The 15,327-nt window shown below is 43.9% G+C and overlaps 1 long non-coding RNA gene across 1 annotated transcript in view; it reads left to right on the forward strand.

Annotated features, from left to right (window-relative positions):
- The window catches only part of LOC135563147 (uncharacterized), an 81,493-nt gene extending 68,493 nt beyond the window's left edge, over positions 1 to 13,000 (forward strand). Inside the window, exons 2-3 of the long non-coding RNA XR_010460300.1 lie at positions 12,406 to 12,611; positions 12,843 to 13,000. This is a non-coding gene — a long non-coding RNA (uncharacterized LOC135563147). The remainder of the gene's footprint in view (positions 1 to 12,405; positions 12,612 to 12,842) is intronic.
- Positions 13,001 to 15,327: the final 2,327 nt, after the last annotated feature.

The raw sequence follows: 15,327 nt of genomic DNA on the forward strand, positions 1-15,327 counted from the left end.
ATACCTATGTGAGAATGCTGTTCATCGACTACAGCTCGGCATTCAACACCATAGTACCCTCCAAGCTCGTCATCAAGCTCGAGACCCTGGGTCTCGACCCGGCCCTGTGCAACTGGGTACTGGACTTCCTGACGGGCCGCCCCCAGGTGGTGAGGGTAGGCAACAACATCTCCTCCCCGCTGATCCTCAACACTGGGGCCCCACAAGGGTGCGTTCTGAGCCCTCTCCTGTACTCCCTGTTCACCCACGACTGCGTGGCCACGCACGCCTCCAACTCAATCATCAAGTTTGCGGACGACACAACAGTGGTAGGCTTGATTACCAACAACGACGAGACGGCCTACAGGGAGGAGGTGAGGGCCCTCGGAGTGTGGTGTCAGGAAAATAACCTCACACTCAACGTCAACAAAACTAAGGAGATGATTGTGGACTTCAGGAAACAGCAGAGGGAACACACCCCTATCCACATCGATGGAACAGTAGTGGAGAGGGTAGCAAGTTTTAAGTTCCTCGGCATACACATCACAGACAAACTGAATTGGTCCACTCACACAGACAGCATCGTGAAGAAGGCGCAGCAGCGCCTCTTCAACCTCAAGAGGCTGAAGAAATTTGGCTTGTCACCAAAAGCACTCACAAACTTCTACAGATGCACAATCGAGAGCATCCTGGCGGGCTGTATCACCGCCTGGTACGGCAACTGCTCCGCCCACAACCGTAAGGCTCTCCAGAGGGTAGTGAGGTCTGCACAACGCATCACCGGGGGCAAACTACCTGCCCTCCAGGACACCTACACCACCCGATGTTACAGGAAGGCCATAAAGATCACCAAGGACAACAACCACCCGAGCCACTGCCTATTCACCCCGCTATCATCCAGAAGGCGAGGTCAGTACAGGTGCATCAAAGCTGGGACCGAGAGACTGAAAAACAGCTTCTATCTCAAGGCCATCAGACTGTTAAACAGCCACCACTAACATTGAGTGGCTGCTGCCAACACACTGACACTGACTCAACTCCAGCCACTTTAATAATGGGAATTGATGGGAAATGATGTAAAATATATTACTAGCCACTTTAAACAATGCTACCTAATATAATGTTACATACCCTACGTTATTCATCTCATATGCATACGTATATACTGTACTCTATATCATCGACTGCATCCTTATGTAATACATGTATCACTAGCCACTTTAACTATGCCACTTTGTTTACATACTCATCTCATATGTATATACTGTACTCGATACCATCTACTGTATCTTGCCTATGCTGCTCTGTACCATCACTCATTCATATATCTTTATGTACATATTCTTTATCCCCTTACACTGTGTATAAGACAGTAGTTTTGGAATTGTTAGTTAGATTACTTGTTGGTTATTACTGCATTGTCGGAACTAGAAGCACAAGCATTTCGCTACACTCGCATTAACATCTGCTAACCATGTGTGTGTGACAAATAACATTTGATTTGATTTGATTTGATTTGGTTTAGTTTTGCCCAACCCAGGTCGAGGCACAATGGGGATAGCTGAGCTGACTACACTAACTGTGCTAGTGGAAGACTCAACTAAGCTGGCAGGCTGGCTAACAGCCTGCTGCCTGGCCTATACCTTATTTCACTGTGGAGCTAGAGGAGTTAGAGCCCTGTCTATGTTGAAATTGTACACAGCGGTGTATGAGATCTTCAGTTTCTTGGCAATTTCTCGCATGGCATAGCCTTCATTTCTCAGAACAAGAATATATTGACAAGTTTCAAAAGAAAGGTCTTTGTTTCTGGCCATTTTGAGCCTGTAATCAAACCCACAAATGCTGATGCTCCAGATACTCAACTAGTCTAAAGAAGGCCAGTTTTCGGCTGTGCTAATATAATATCAAAAGGGTTTTTTAATGATCAATTACCCTTTTAAAATGATAAACTTGGATTAGCTAACACAACGTGCCATTGGAACACAGGGGTGATGGTTGCTGATAATGGGCCTCTGTACACCTATGTACATACTCCATTCACAAAATCAGCCGTTTCCAGCTACAATAGTAATTTACAACATTAATATTGTCTATGCTGTATTTCTGATCAATGTTATTTTAATGGACAAAAAATATGATTTTCTTTCAAAAACATCCATGTAGAAAAAAAATGTGTGTTTTTTAACATTTTTACCGCACACTTGTTGTTTGTCTACATAGACTTTATAATGGCTTATGTTTTAACCCCAACACCACTGTCCATCAATTTGTATAGCAAGCCCTAATGCCAAATTGAGTCGAATGCTTTTTTGAAATCAACAAAGCATGAGAAGACTTCACTTTTGTTGTGGTTTGTTCGTTTGTCAATTAGGGTGTGCAGCGTGAATACGTGGTCAGTTGTATGGTAGTTTTGGTAAAAAGCCAATTTGACATTTGCTCTGGAAATTGTTTTCACTGAGGAAATGTACGGATCTGCTGTTTATGATAATGCAGAGGATTTTCCCAAGGTTGCTGTTGACACATATACCACTGTAGCTATTGGGGTCAAATTTGATGTTAAAGAGTTTTTAAGTTTAGCCAATTGGAATTGTATTATTTAAATTAGGATATGATCAACACCACAAGCCTTTTTGGGATGGAGGGTTTGTATTTTGTCCTGTAGTTCATTCAATGTAGTTGGAGAATCCAGGGGTTCTGGTAGTCCTTAAAACTTCTTCAGGCTATGGTCTATTTTTTCTCAATTTCCGCCTGACTGGTGTGCCTAAGGTAAAATGCCTGTTGCTCAGGGCCTGAAGCCAGGATATGCATATAATTGGTACCATTGGAAAGAAAACACTCAGAAGTTTGTAGAAATGTAAAATAAATGCAGGAGACTATAACACAATAGATATGGTAGGAGATAATCCAAAGAAAAAACAACCGGAAATAAAACAATTTGAGAGCCCATGCTCTTCCAATGTAGGGAAAATAATTAAATCTAGATCCCTGTATGGAATTCCTATGGCTTCCACTGGGTGTCGGTAGCCTTTGTTCAAGGTTTCAGGCTTTTTTCTTCCAAAACGAGTAAGAAATATGAGTTTTACTACAGGGACACAGACTTGGAAATTTGTGTATGCGCGAGCAACGAAGATGACACGCACCTGCTAATATGGTTTTCCTATTGAACATACTTCTTTCCGTATGAAATATTATAGTTTAATGACATTTTAGGGTATCTGAGGTTTGGATAGAAACATATTTTGACTTGTTTTAACAAAGTTTAGCGGTAGCTTTGTGGAGTCCTTTCTCTGCATGTTGAACGAGTGGATTACTCAAATTGATGGCGCCAACTAAACAGACTGTTTGGGATATAGAGAAGGATTTTATCTAAGAAAATGACACTACATGTTGTAGCTGGGACCCTTTGGATGACAAATTAGAGGAAGATTTTCAAAAAGTAAGTTAATATTTAATCGCTATTTGTGAATTTATGAAACCTGTGCCGGTGGAAGAATATATTGATGTGGGGCACCGTCCTCAAACAATCACATGGCATGCTTTCGCTGTAAAGCCTACTGTAAATCTGACAGTGCAGTTAGATTAACAAGAATTTCAGCTTTTAACCGATATGAGACACTTACTTGTATTTACCTAGATGTTAAATATCCATAGTTTTTATAATTATTTATTTGAATTGCGCGCCCTCCAGTTTCACCGGAAGTTGTCCCGCTAGCGGGATGCCTAACCATTAATAGTTGATGCTATTTGGTCATGTATATGTTTTTGCTGTTTATTCTTTGTTGTAGAGATTGGAGATGTTCTTAATCCATACATCTCCGTTTTGGATAAAAAACTCTTCGTGTTGATTTTTGTTTACCACTTGTTTGTTTACCACTTCCCAGAAGTGGTTAGATTCTATGGATTCTTCAATTACGTTGAGCTGATTTCTGATGTGCTATTCCTTCTTTTTACGTAATGTATTTCTGTATTGTTTAAGTGATTCACCATAGTGAAGCCGTAGGCTCAGGTTTTCTGGGTCTCTATGTTTTTGGTTGGATAGGTTTCTCAGTTTTTTCCATTGGGTTTTTGTGTTCTTCATCAAACCGTTTGTCATTTTTGTTAGTTTTCTTAGGTTGACTGCTTGAAATGTTTAGATATGATAGTGAAGCTGAGAGTTCAAATATACTGTATAGGTTTTCTACTGCCAGGTTTACACCTTCACTATTACAGTGAAACATTTTGTCCAGGAAATAGTCTAGAAGGAATTGAATTTGTTGTTGGTAGATTTCCACACTACTCTCTCTCTCTCTGTGGTCCAGATGGGTCAGTGCAGACAGAGTGGGACTCTGTCTCCTGGCTTTGACGGGAAGAGAAGAGTAGAGTTCCCCTGTGTGGTTTAGTGTGTGTGTGTGTGTTTTTGTGTGTGGTTGTATGTGGGAAGTCACCAGGAAATGGAGGGGACTTCTCCATGACATTGTTTACTTTCACATTTATGCAAAAGTAGGTTTTTATTCCCACTCAACATATAATTGTGGCAAATAGACAAAGCAGGAATTATCATATCCTCTCCCTCCACACAGTAACTGTGAGGGGTAAATATACCAGAATGATATTCATGGACGGGAAGATACAGTATATTCACAGATGAGGCATACTTATTTTCAGTACCAGAGGGATATTAGGGAGGGTTAGAGAGAGAGAGGGTTGTTTGGGAGTACAAGAGAAATAGAGGGATGTTTCGGAGGTCAAGAGAGACAGAGGGACACCTACCACCTGGTACGGGTACCTGACCAATGCTCCTGCTGTGTTCCAGGCCCTGGTTACTGACATTCTCTGAGACATGTTGAACCGGTTCATGTTCGTCTATCTCGACAACATCCTCGTCTTTTCCAGCTTGACTCAACAACACGTTTCTCTAACTCCGACAGGTCCTCCAGCGTCTCCTGGAGAACCAGCTTTTTGTCAAAGGTTTTTGTCAAAATGCAAATTCCATTACCCCACCATCTCCTTCCTTGGATACATCATCGCTGCTGGATATGTGCAAATAGATTCCGGAAAGGTGAGAGTGGTGGTGGATTGGCCCCAAACCACGTCCAGGGTGCAGCTGCAATGGTTCTTAGGATTTGCCCATTTCTATTGCAGTTTTATCCGGGGTTACAGCACCCTGGCCTCCCCCTGTCAGCACTCACCTCTCCCAAGGTCCCGTTCACGTGGTCCCCAGCTGCTGATCAGGCCTTCCTAGACCTTAAGCACCGCTTCATCAAAGCTCCCATATTGATCCATCCGGATCTGTCACATCAGTTTGTGGTGCAGGTAGACTCGTCAGAGGTCGGAGTGGGGGCCGTCCTGTCCCAGCGTTCTGCCCTGGACCTTATCTTATTACGGCTGGGGGCAGTATTGAGTAGCTTGGATGAATAAGGTGCCCAGAGTAAACTGCCTGCTCCTCAGTCCCAGTTGCTAATATATGCATAGTATTAGTATTTTTTGATATAAAACACTCTGAAGTTTCTAAAACTGTTTGAATGATGTCTGTGAGTATAACAGAACTCATATGGCAGGCAAAAATCTGAGATAAAAATCCAACCAGGAAGTGGGAAATCTGAGGTTGGTCGATTATCAACTCATTCCCTATTGAAGATACAGTGGGATATTGGTCATGTTGCAGTTCCTAAGGCTTTCACTATATGTCAACCGTCTTTAGAAACTTGTTTGAGGCTTCTACTGTAAAGCAGGGGCTCATAAGGGCTCTTTGAGTCAGTGGTCTGGCAGAGTGCCACGAGCTGGTCACGCGCATTCACATGAGAGGTAGCTCGCGTTCCATTGCTTTTCTACAGACAAAGGAATTCTCTGGTTGGAACATTATTGAAGATATATGTTAAAAACATCCTAAAGATTTATTCTATACATCGTTTGACATGTTTCTACGGACTGTAACGGAACTTTTTGACATTTCGTCTGCTCCTAGTGAACGCGCTTCATGACTTTGGATTTGTTTGCCAAACGTGCTAACAAAAGTAGCTATTTGGACATAAATGGACATTGTCGAACAAATCAAACATTTATTGTGGAACTGGGATTCCTGGGAGTGCATTCTGATGAAGATCATCAAAGGTAAGTGAATATTTATAATGCTATTTCTGACTTCTGTTGACTCCACAACATGGCGGGTATCTGCATGACTTGTTTTTGTGTCTGAGTGCCGTACTCAGATTATTGCATGGTTTGACTTTTGCGTAAAGTTTTTTTAAAATCTGACACAGCGCTTGCATTAAGGAGAAGTGGATCTATAATTCCCCGCATAACACTTGTATCTTATAGCAATGTTTATTATTATGAGTATTTCTGTAAATTGATGTGGCTATCTGCAAAATTACCGGATGTTTTGGAACTACTGAACATAATGCGCCAATGTAAACTGAGATTTTTGGATATAAATATGAACTTTATTGAACAAAACATACATATATTGTGTAACATGAAGTCCTATGAGTGTCATCTGATGAAGATCATCAAAGGTATTTCTGCTTTTTGTGACTCCTCTCTTTGGCTGGAAAAATGGCTGTGTTTTTCTTTGACTAGCTACTAACCGAACATAATCGTTTGGTGTGCTTTTGCCATAAAGCCTTTTTGAAATCGGACACTGTGGGTGGATTTAAAACAAGTTTATCTTTAAAATGGTGTAAAATACTTCCATGTTTGAGGAATTTTAATTATGGGATTTCTGTTGTTTTGAATTTGGCGCCCTGCAATTTCAATGGCTGTTGGCGAGGTGGGACGCTACCGTCCTACATATCCCAAACCATCCAAATGTCAAAATACCACTATTTTATGTTCTGTTATACTCACAGACATTATTTTAACAGTTTTAGAGACTTTAAAGTGTTTTCTATTCAAATCGATCAATTATATGCATATCCTAGCTTCTTGGCCTGAGAAACAGGCAGTTTACTTTGGGCATGCTTTTCATCCGGACGTGAAAATACTGCCCCCCACCCAAGAGAGGTTAACAAACTATAGTTTTGGTAAGTCGGTTAAGACATCTACTTTGTCCATGACACAAGTCATTTATCAAAATATTGTTTACAGATTATTTCACTTATAATTCATTGTATCAGAATTCCAGTGGGTCAGAAGTTTACATACACTAAGTTGACTGTGCATTTAAACAGCTTGGAAAATACCAGAAAATCATGTCATGGCTTTAGAAGCTTCCGATAGGCTAATTGAAAACATTTGAGTCAATTGGAGGTGTACCTGTGGATGTATTTCAAGGCCTACCTTCAAACTCAGTGCCTCTTTGCTAAATCTAAAGAAATCAGCCAAGACCACAAAAAAAGAAAATGTAGACCTCCACAAGTCTGGTTCATCCTCGGGAGCAATTTCCAAATGCCTGAAGGCACCACGTTCATCTGTACAAACAATAGTATGCAAGAATAAACACCATGGGACCACGAAGCTGTCATACCGCTCAGGAAGGAGACACGTTCTGTCCCCTAGAGATGAACGTAGTTTGGTGCGGAAAGTGCAAATCAATCCCAGAACATCAGCAAAGGACCGTGTGAAGATGCTGGAGGAAACCAGTACAAAAGTATTTATATCCACAGTAAAACAAGTCCTATATTGACATAACCTGAAAGGCCGCTCAGCAAGGAGAAAGCCACTGCTTCTTCCTTGCTGAAAAAAAACCTACGGTTTGCAAATGCACATGGGGACAAAGATCGTACTTTTTAGTGAAATATCCTCTGGTCTGATGAATCATAAATAGAACTGTTTGGCCATAATGACCATTGTTATGTTTGGAGGAAGAAGCGGGAGGCTTGCAAGTCGAAGAACACAATCCCAACCGTGAAGCACGGGGGTGGTAGCATTATGTTGTAGATGTGCTTTGCCGCAGGAGGGACTGGTGCACTTCACAAAATAGATGGCAGCATGAGGAGGGAAAAGTATGTGAAAATATTGAAGCAACATCTGAAGACATCAGTCAAGAAGTTAAGCTTAGTCGCAAATTGTTCTTCCAAATGGACAATGACCCCAAGTATACTTCCAAAGTTGCGGCAGAATGGCTTAAGGACAACAATGTCAAGGTATTGGAGTGGCCATCACAAAGCCTTGACCTCAATCCCATAGAAAATTTGTGGGCAGAACTGAAAAAGCGTTTGCGAGCAAGGAGGCCTACAAACCTGACTCAGTTACACTAGTTCTGTCAAGAGGAATGGGCCAAAATTCACCCAACTTATTGTGGGAAGCTTGTGGAAGGCTACCCTGAAACATTTGACCCAAGTTAAACAATTTAAAGGCAATGCTACCAAATACTAATTGAGTGTATGTAAACTTCTGACCCACTGGGAATGTGGTGAAAGAAATTAAAGCTGAAATTATCTCTACTCTTATTCTGACATTTCACATCCTTAAAATAAAGTGGTGATCCTATCTGACTTAAGACAAGGAATTTTTACCAGGATTAAATGTCAGTAATGTTGAAAAACTGAGTTTAAATATATTTGGCTAAGATGTATGTAAAATTCAAAAGGCACTCGCACATCTGAGCAATCCTTTTGCAGGTGCATGGCAACAGTTGAACAAGATGAAGGAAAAAGGATACCGCACACTGCTCTTGATTGTATCACTGATCTTTAATAAGCTTACGTATCGGCGTAAGGTGTATGTATACTTCTGACATCAACTGTATACGGAGGGTGCGGGGCAACAGAAGACCAACAGCAGAGGGGCTAATGGTCTTGGAGATGGCAAAAAGGCTGATAAAACAAGGGGAAGGTTTGTGGGACTCTACCCTGAGGGGCAGTGCCCAAGTGGGCAGCCCAATACAATAGCCCAATACAATAGCTGGGAGCCTGGATCCTGTGGCACACAAGTCCTAGAATCAACTATTAAAGACTATCAGAACCCACTGGATTCTCCTATTACATTCAATGAACAACAGGAAAAAATACAAACCCACCATCCCAAAAAGGCCTGATCTGTTTCACCTGTCCCTGTGATTGTCTCTACAGCCATCTTCGTTTCCTTCAGATCGATCGACGATAGCGTATATTATTATGCTGGTGGACCTTGACTCCCTATACCAAATTGCTGGTGGACCTTGACTCCCTATTCACCCTAACCATTAAAATTGATGGACGTCTAAGGGAATGCAGGAGTGAGAGGAGGTCTGATCTCAGGCACACCTTCGAGTGAATCCGGAAGTTTCGAAGGCAGCTTTTCCGAAAGGATTCGAAGCCACCCGAGCCCTCTTGTGAATCTATAACGGGTGACTTGGATACTCCTGAGCCTATGCAGTTGGGAAGAGCTAGGTTATCAGTTGCGGAACACTCAGGGAGGATGAATAGTAACTTTTGTCTGTGGAAGGGCAGGACATTTTATAGCTACCTGCCCTATTAGGAAACCCTTGTCTCTAGTGGGTACCAGTACTATGATGAGTTAGACTGGGAGTTCCCTAATTCCCATCACCCGCACACCCTTTTTTCTATGCTTGTGCTGTGGGAAGACCAATCTATGTCTCTCCGATTGCTCATTGACTCTGGGGCTGATGAGAGTTTTAAGGGATGCCACTATTGCTTCGGAGCATGGTATTCCCATTCAACCTCTCTCTGTTCCCATGGATGCTATGGCACTGGATGGCCACTCTATAGGGGAAGTCACCCATAGTACTGTGCCCATTCAAAAACGTGCTTCTGGATCCACAGTGAGACAATACAGTTCCTCCTTGTTTTGGGATTTTCCTGGCTCCAAAAGCACAATCCTTTGATTGACTGGACCACAAGCTCCATCCTGGGTTGGAGCCCATTTTGCCATTCCCACTGCCTTCAAGCAGCACAGCCTCAGTAGTTAAGGGCGCTGTACTGCAGCGCCAGCTGTGCCATCAGAGACTCTGGGTTCACACCCAGGCTCTGTCGTAACCGACCGCGACCGGGAGGTCCGTGGGGCGACGCACAATTGGCCTAGCGTCGTCCGGGTTAGGGAGGGCTTGGCCAGTAGGGATGTCCTTGTCTCATCGCACACCAGCGACTCCTGTGGCTGGCCAGGCGCAGTGCGTTGCTAACCAAGGTTGCCAGGTGCGCAGTGTTTCCTCCGACACATTGGTGCGGCTGGCTTCCGGGTTGGATGCGCGCTGTGTTAAGAAGCAGTGCGGCTTGGTTGGGTTGTGTATCGGAGGACGCATGACTTTCAACCTTCGTCTCTCCCGAGCCCGTACGGGAGTTGTAGCGATGAGACAAGATAGTAGCTACTAAAACAATTGGATTCCACGAAATTGGGGAGAAAAAGGGGTAAAATAAAAAATAAAAAAACGGAAAAAAAACAGCACAGCCTTCCCCAGATTGTCTTCCTCAGGATGTTAACAAGACTGTGAATGTCTCTGCTATTCCCACTGATTACCATGACCTCAAGGAAGTGTTCAGTTAGGCACGTTAGGCACGTGCTACTTCCCTTCTCTCACACCGTCCCTGTGCCATTGATTTCTCTCTGTCCGGACCATAGACCAAAGCTATTGAGGAGTACATAGAGGAGTCTCTGGCCACTGGGGCCGTCCGCCCGTGTGCATCTCCTGCTGGCGCAGGGTTTTTCTTTGGGGAGAAGAAGGACAAGACCCCGAGTCCGTGCATTGATTACCGGGGACTCTAATGCCATTACTGTTAAAACCCGTTACCCCCTACCTCACCTCTCCTCTCGGCATTTGAACCTCTCCAGGGGCCACCATGTTTTCCAAGTTGGACCTTCGGAATGCCTACCACCTGGTTCGGATACGCAAGGGGGTTGAGTAGAAGACAGCCTTCAACACAGCCAGTGGACATTATGAGTACCAAGTCATGCCATTTTCCAGGCGTTGGTCAACGATGTGCTCCAGGACATGCTAAACCATTTTGTTTTCGTTTACCTTGACAACATCCTGTTTTTTTCCCCGATCTGCCAAAGACATGTACTTCATGTCAGACAGGTCCTTCAGCACCTACTGGAGAACCAATTGTTCGTGAAAGCGGAGGTGTGGCTTCCATCGCTCTACAATCACCTTTCTGGGATATGTCATTGCTGAGGCCAATGTTCAGATGGATCCTGGAAAGGTGAATGCAGTGGTGGATTGGCCTCAACCAATGTCCAGGGTGCAGAATAGCCATTATTGGTCTGCTCACCATAAAAATGTGGAATATCTCCATACAGCCAAGTGCCTCAACTCCATGCAGGCCCGGTGGGCCCTCTTGTTTACCAGATTCAACTTCACCATTTCCTACCGCCCAGGGTAAAAACATGTGAAGCTTGACGTTCTCTCCCGCCTATACAGTTCCTATGCCACACTCTCAACTTCCGAAACCATTCTCCCTGCCTCATGCCTTGTTGCCATTATGGATTGGGGTATTGAGAACCTGGTTCATGAGGCGCAACGCTCCCAGCATGGACCTAAAGGGGGCCTGGCTAACCAGCTGTTTGTCCCTAACCCAGTCCGGTCCCGGGTACTGGAATGGGCTCATTCCTCCACGCTGACCTATCATCCAGGATCCCATCGCACGCTGGCCTTCGTCCGTCAACGTTTCTGGTGGCCCACAATGGTTCCCGACGTTTCTTTCTTTGTCGCCGCATGTACAGTGTGTGCTCAGAACAAGACTCCACTGCAAGCTCCTTCTGGACTCTTTCAGACACTACCGACCCCTCATCATCCCTGGTCTCATATGTCACTGGGCTCCCTCCGTCTAATGGCAACACTGTCATTCTGACGGTAGTCGATAGTTCTCCCAACGTCGCCATTTTCATCCCTCTCCCCAAACTACCTTCTGCCAAGGAGACGGTCCAGCTTATGGTGCAGCATGTCATCCGGATCCATGGACTCCTGGTAGACATGGTCTCCGATCGGGGTCCTCAGTTCTCGTCTCAGTTCTGGAAGGCATTCTTCACCCTTATTGGGTCATCGGCCAGCCTGTCATCCGGACTCCATCCCCAAACTAACGGTCAGTCGGAATAAGCCAACCAAGACCTGGTACCACCTTGAGGTGCTTGGTCTCAAGCAACCCCACTACCTTGAGCCGTCAACGGGTCTGGGTGGAGTATGCCCGTGACACCCTTCCATGTTCTGCCACGGGACCCTCGCCTTGCGAGTGCTCCATGGGGTATCAGCCTCCACTCTTCCTGGGACAAGAACAGGAGGTCAGTGTACCCAGATGAGAAAAAACAACTCCATCGTCGACAAGCGAACTGTCGCCTGACTCCAGCTCCCCACTATTGCATTGGGCAGAGGGTATGGCTTTCTAGTCGGGACATGACCATGCGGGTAGAGTCCCGCACACTGTCTCCCCGATTCATTGGTCCTTTCCCCTTCTCTAGAGTCCTTAGTTCCACTGCTGTCTGTCTTGTGTTACCCCGCACCCTCCGTATCCACTCTACTTACCATGTGTCCAGACTTAAGCCCGTTTCTCACTGTCCTTTGTTTTCTGTTTCCAGGCCCATCCCCCCCCCCCAGGGTAATCGATGGACAGCCAGCGTACAGGGTGAGACCCTTCCTGAGGGTTCGACCAGGGGCAGGGGTTTCCAGTACCTGGTTGACTGGGAGGATTATGGCCCGGAGGAGAGGTGCTTGGTTCCTGTTAAAGATATCTTGGACCTGGCCCTCATTGCCGATTTCCACCGCCGACACTCCGGTCAGCCAGGTATGCGCCCAGGTAGGACGCCAGGTGGCGTCCCTATGGGGCTGTTACTGTCACTTCCTGATCTGTTCCACCTGTCCCTGTGATTGTCTCCACCCCCTCCAGGTGTTGCTTATTTTCCCCAGTGTATTTATCCCTGTTTTTCCTGTTTCTCTGTGCCACTTTGTCTTGTATGTTTAGTCAAGTCAACCAGCGTGTTTATCCCCATACTCCTTTTCTATTCTCTTTTGCTAGTCTTCCCGGTTTTGACCACTGCCTGACTCTGGACTACTTTCCTGCCTGCCTGTTCATCCTGCCTGCCCTGACCTTGAATCTGCCTGCCCTTTGGTACCTATTGAACTCTGAATTGGTTTTGACCTTTTGCCTATCCCTTTTTGGATTAAAAAACAAGTTTCCAACAATCTGCCTCCTGTGTCTGCATCTGGGTCTCACCTTGTGCCTTGATAGTGTGGTTGATCGTATCCTAAATGAAATAATACAATTCCAATTGGGTGTACTTAAACTCCATAACATCATCCTCAGCTCTGGCATCTTCCCCAATATTTGGATCTAAGGACTGATCACCCCAATCCACAAAATTGGAGACAAATTTGACCCCAATAACTATCGGGGAATATGCGTCAACAGTAACCTTGGGAAAATTATCTGCATTATCATTAACAGTAGACTTGTACATTTCCTCAGCAAAAACAATGGAATTAATGTCAAATTGGCTTTTCACCAAATTATCGTAAGACAGACCATGTATTCACCCTGCACACCCTATTTGACAAACAAACAAACCAAAACAAAATTAAAGCCTTCTCATGCTTTCTTGATTCATAAAAGCCTTCTACTCAAATTGGCATGAGGGTCTGGTATACAAATTGATGGAAAGTGGTGTTGGGGGGGAGGAAACGTACGACATTATAAAATTCCATGACCACAAACGACAAGTGTGCGTTTTGAAAAAACAAACACATTTCTTTCCAAATGGCTGAGTGGTGAGACAGGGATGCAGCTTAAGCCCCACCCTTTTCAACATATATATCAACGAATTGGCGTGGTCACTAGAACAGACTGCAGTACCTGGCCTCACTCTACTAGAATCTGACACCAAATTTCTACTGTATGTTGATCTGGTGATTCTGTCCCCAACCAAGGAGGGCCTACAGCAGCACATAGATCTTCTGCACAGATTCTGTCATACCTATGCTCAGAGTAGATCTCAGTAAGATAAAAAATAATGATGTTCCAAAAAAGGTCCAGTTGTCAGGACCACGAATACAAATTCCATCAAGACACCGATGCCCTAGAGCACATCAACTATACAGTACGTACATCGGCCTAAACATCAGCTCCACAGGTAACTTCCACAAAGCTGTGAACAATCTGAGAGACAAGGCAAGAAGGCCTTCTATGCCATCAAAAGGAACATCAAATTTGATCTGTCTGAAAATACTTGAATCAGTTATAGAACCCATTGCTATTAATGTTTGTGAGGTCTGGGGTCCGCTCACCAACCAAGAATTCACAAAATGGGTCAAACACCAAATTGAGACTCTGCATGCAGAATTCTGCAAAAATATCCTCTGTGTACAATGTAAAACACCAAATAATGCATGTAGAGCAGATTTAGGCCGATGCCTACTAATTATCAAAATCCACAAAACTGCTGTTAAATTCTACAACCACTTAAAAGGAAATGATTCCCAAACCTTATATAACAAAGCCATCACCTACAGAGAAATTAACCTGGAGAAGAGTCCCCTAAGCAAGCTGGTCCAGGACAGCAAAACAATTAGACCCAAATAAATCATGAGGAAACAAAAAGATAATTACTTGAAACATTGGAAAAAATTTACAGAAAAACAGCGCAAACTAGAATGCTATTTGGCCTTGAAAAGAGAGTACACCACCGTGACTGACCCAAACTTGTACAGACTCAGTGAGCATAGCCTTGCTATTGAGAAAGGCCGCCGTAGGCAGACCTGGCTCTCAAGAGAGACAGGCTATGTGTACACTGTCCACAAAATGAGGTGGAAACTGAGCTGCACTCACTAACCTCCTGCCGAAATGTATGACCAAATTAGAGACAGGTATTTTTCCCCTCAGATTACACACACCCACAAAGAATTTGAAAAGAAAAATCCAATTTTGATAAACTCCCAAATCTATTAGATTAAATACCACTGTGTGCAATCACAGCAGCAAGCTTTTTCTGTTGCCAGAAGAAAACATTTATGTTTATTTATTTTCACTTTTGTACTTTAACTATTTGCACATAATTACAACATTGTATATAGACATAATATGACATTTGAAATGTCTCTATTATTTTGGAATGTTTGTGAGTGTAATGTTTACAATGCACTTTTTTTGTTTATCTCACTTTTGTTTATCTATTTCACTTGCTTTGTCAGTGTAAAGATATGTTTCCCATGCCAATAAAGCCCTTAAACTGAATTAAACTGAATGAGAGAGAGAAAGAAAGAGAAAGAGAAAGACAGAGAGAGAGAGAGAGAGAGAGAGAGAGAGAGTGAGAGACAGAGAGAGAGAGTGAGAGACAGAGAGAGAGAGAGAATAAGAGAGAGAATAAGAGTGAGAGAGAGAGAGAGAGAGAGAGAGAAAGAGAAAGAGAGAGAGAGAGAGAGACAGAGAGTAAGTGAAAGAAAGAGCGAGAGAATGAGAGGGAGAAAGAGAGTGAGAGAGAGAATGAGAGAAAGAGTGAGAGAGAGAG

This window comes from Oncorhynchus nerka, linkage group LG20 (assembly GCF_034236695.1).
Source record: "Oncorhynchus nerka isolate Pitt River linkage group LG20, Oner_Uvic_2.0, whole genome shotgun sequence".
NCBI lineage: Eukaryota > Metazoa > Chordata > Actinopteri > Salmoniformes > Salmonidae > Oncorhynchus > Oncorhynchus nerka.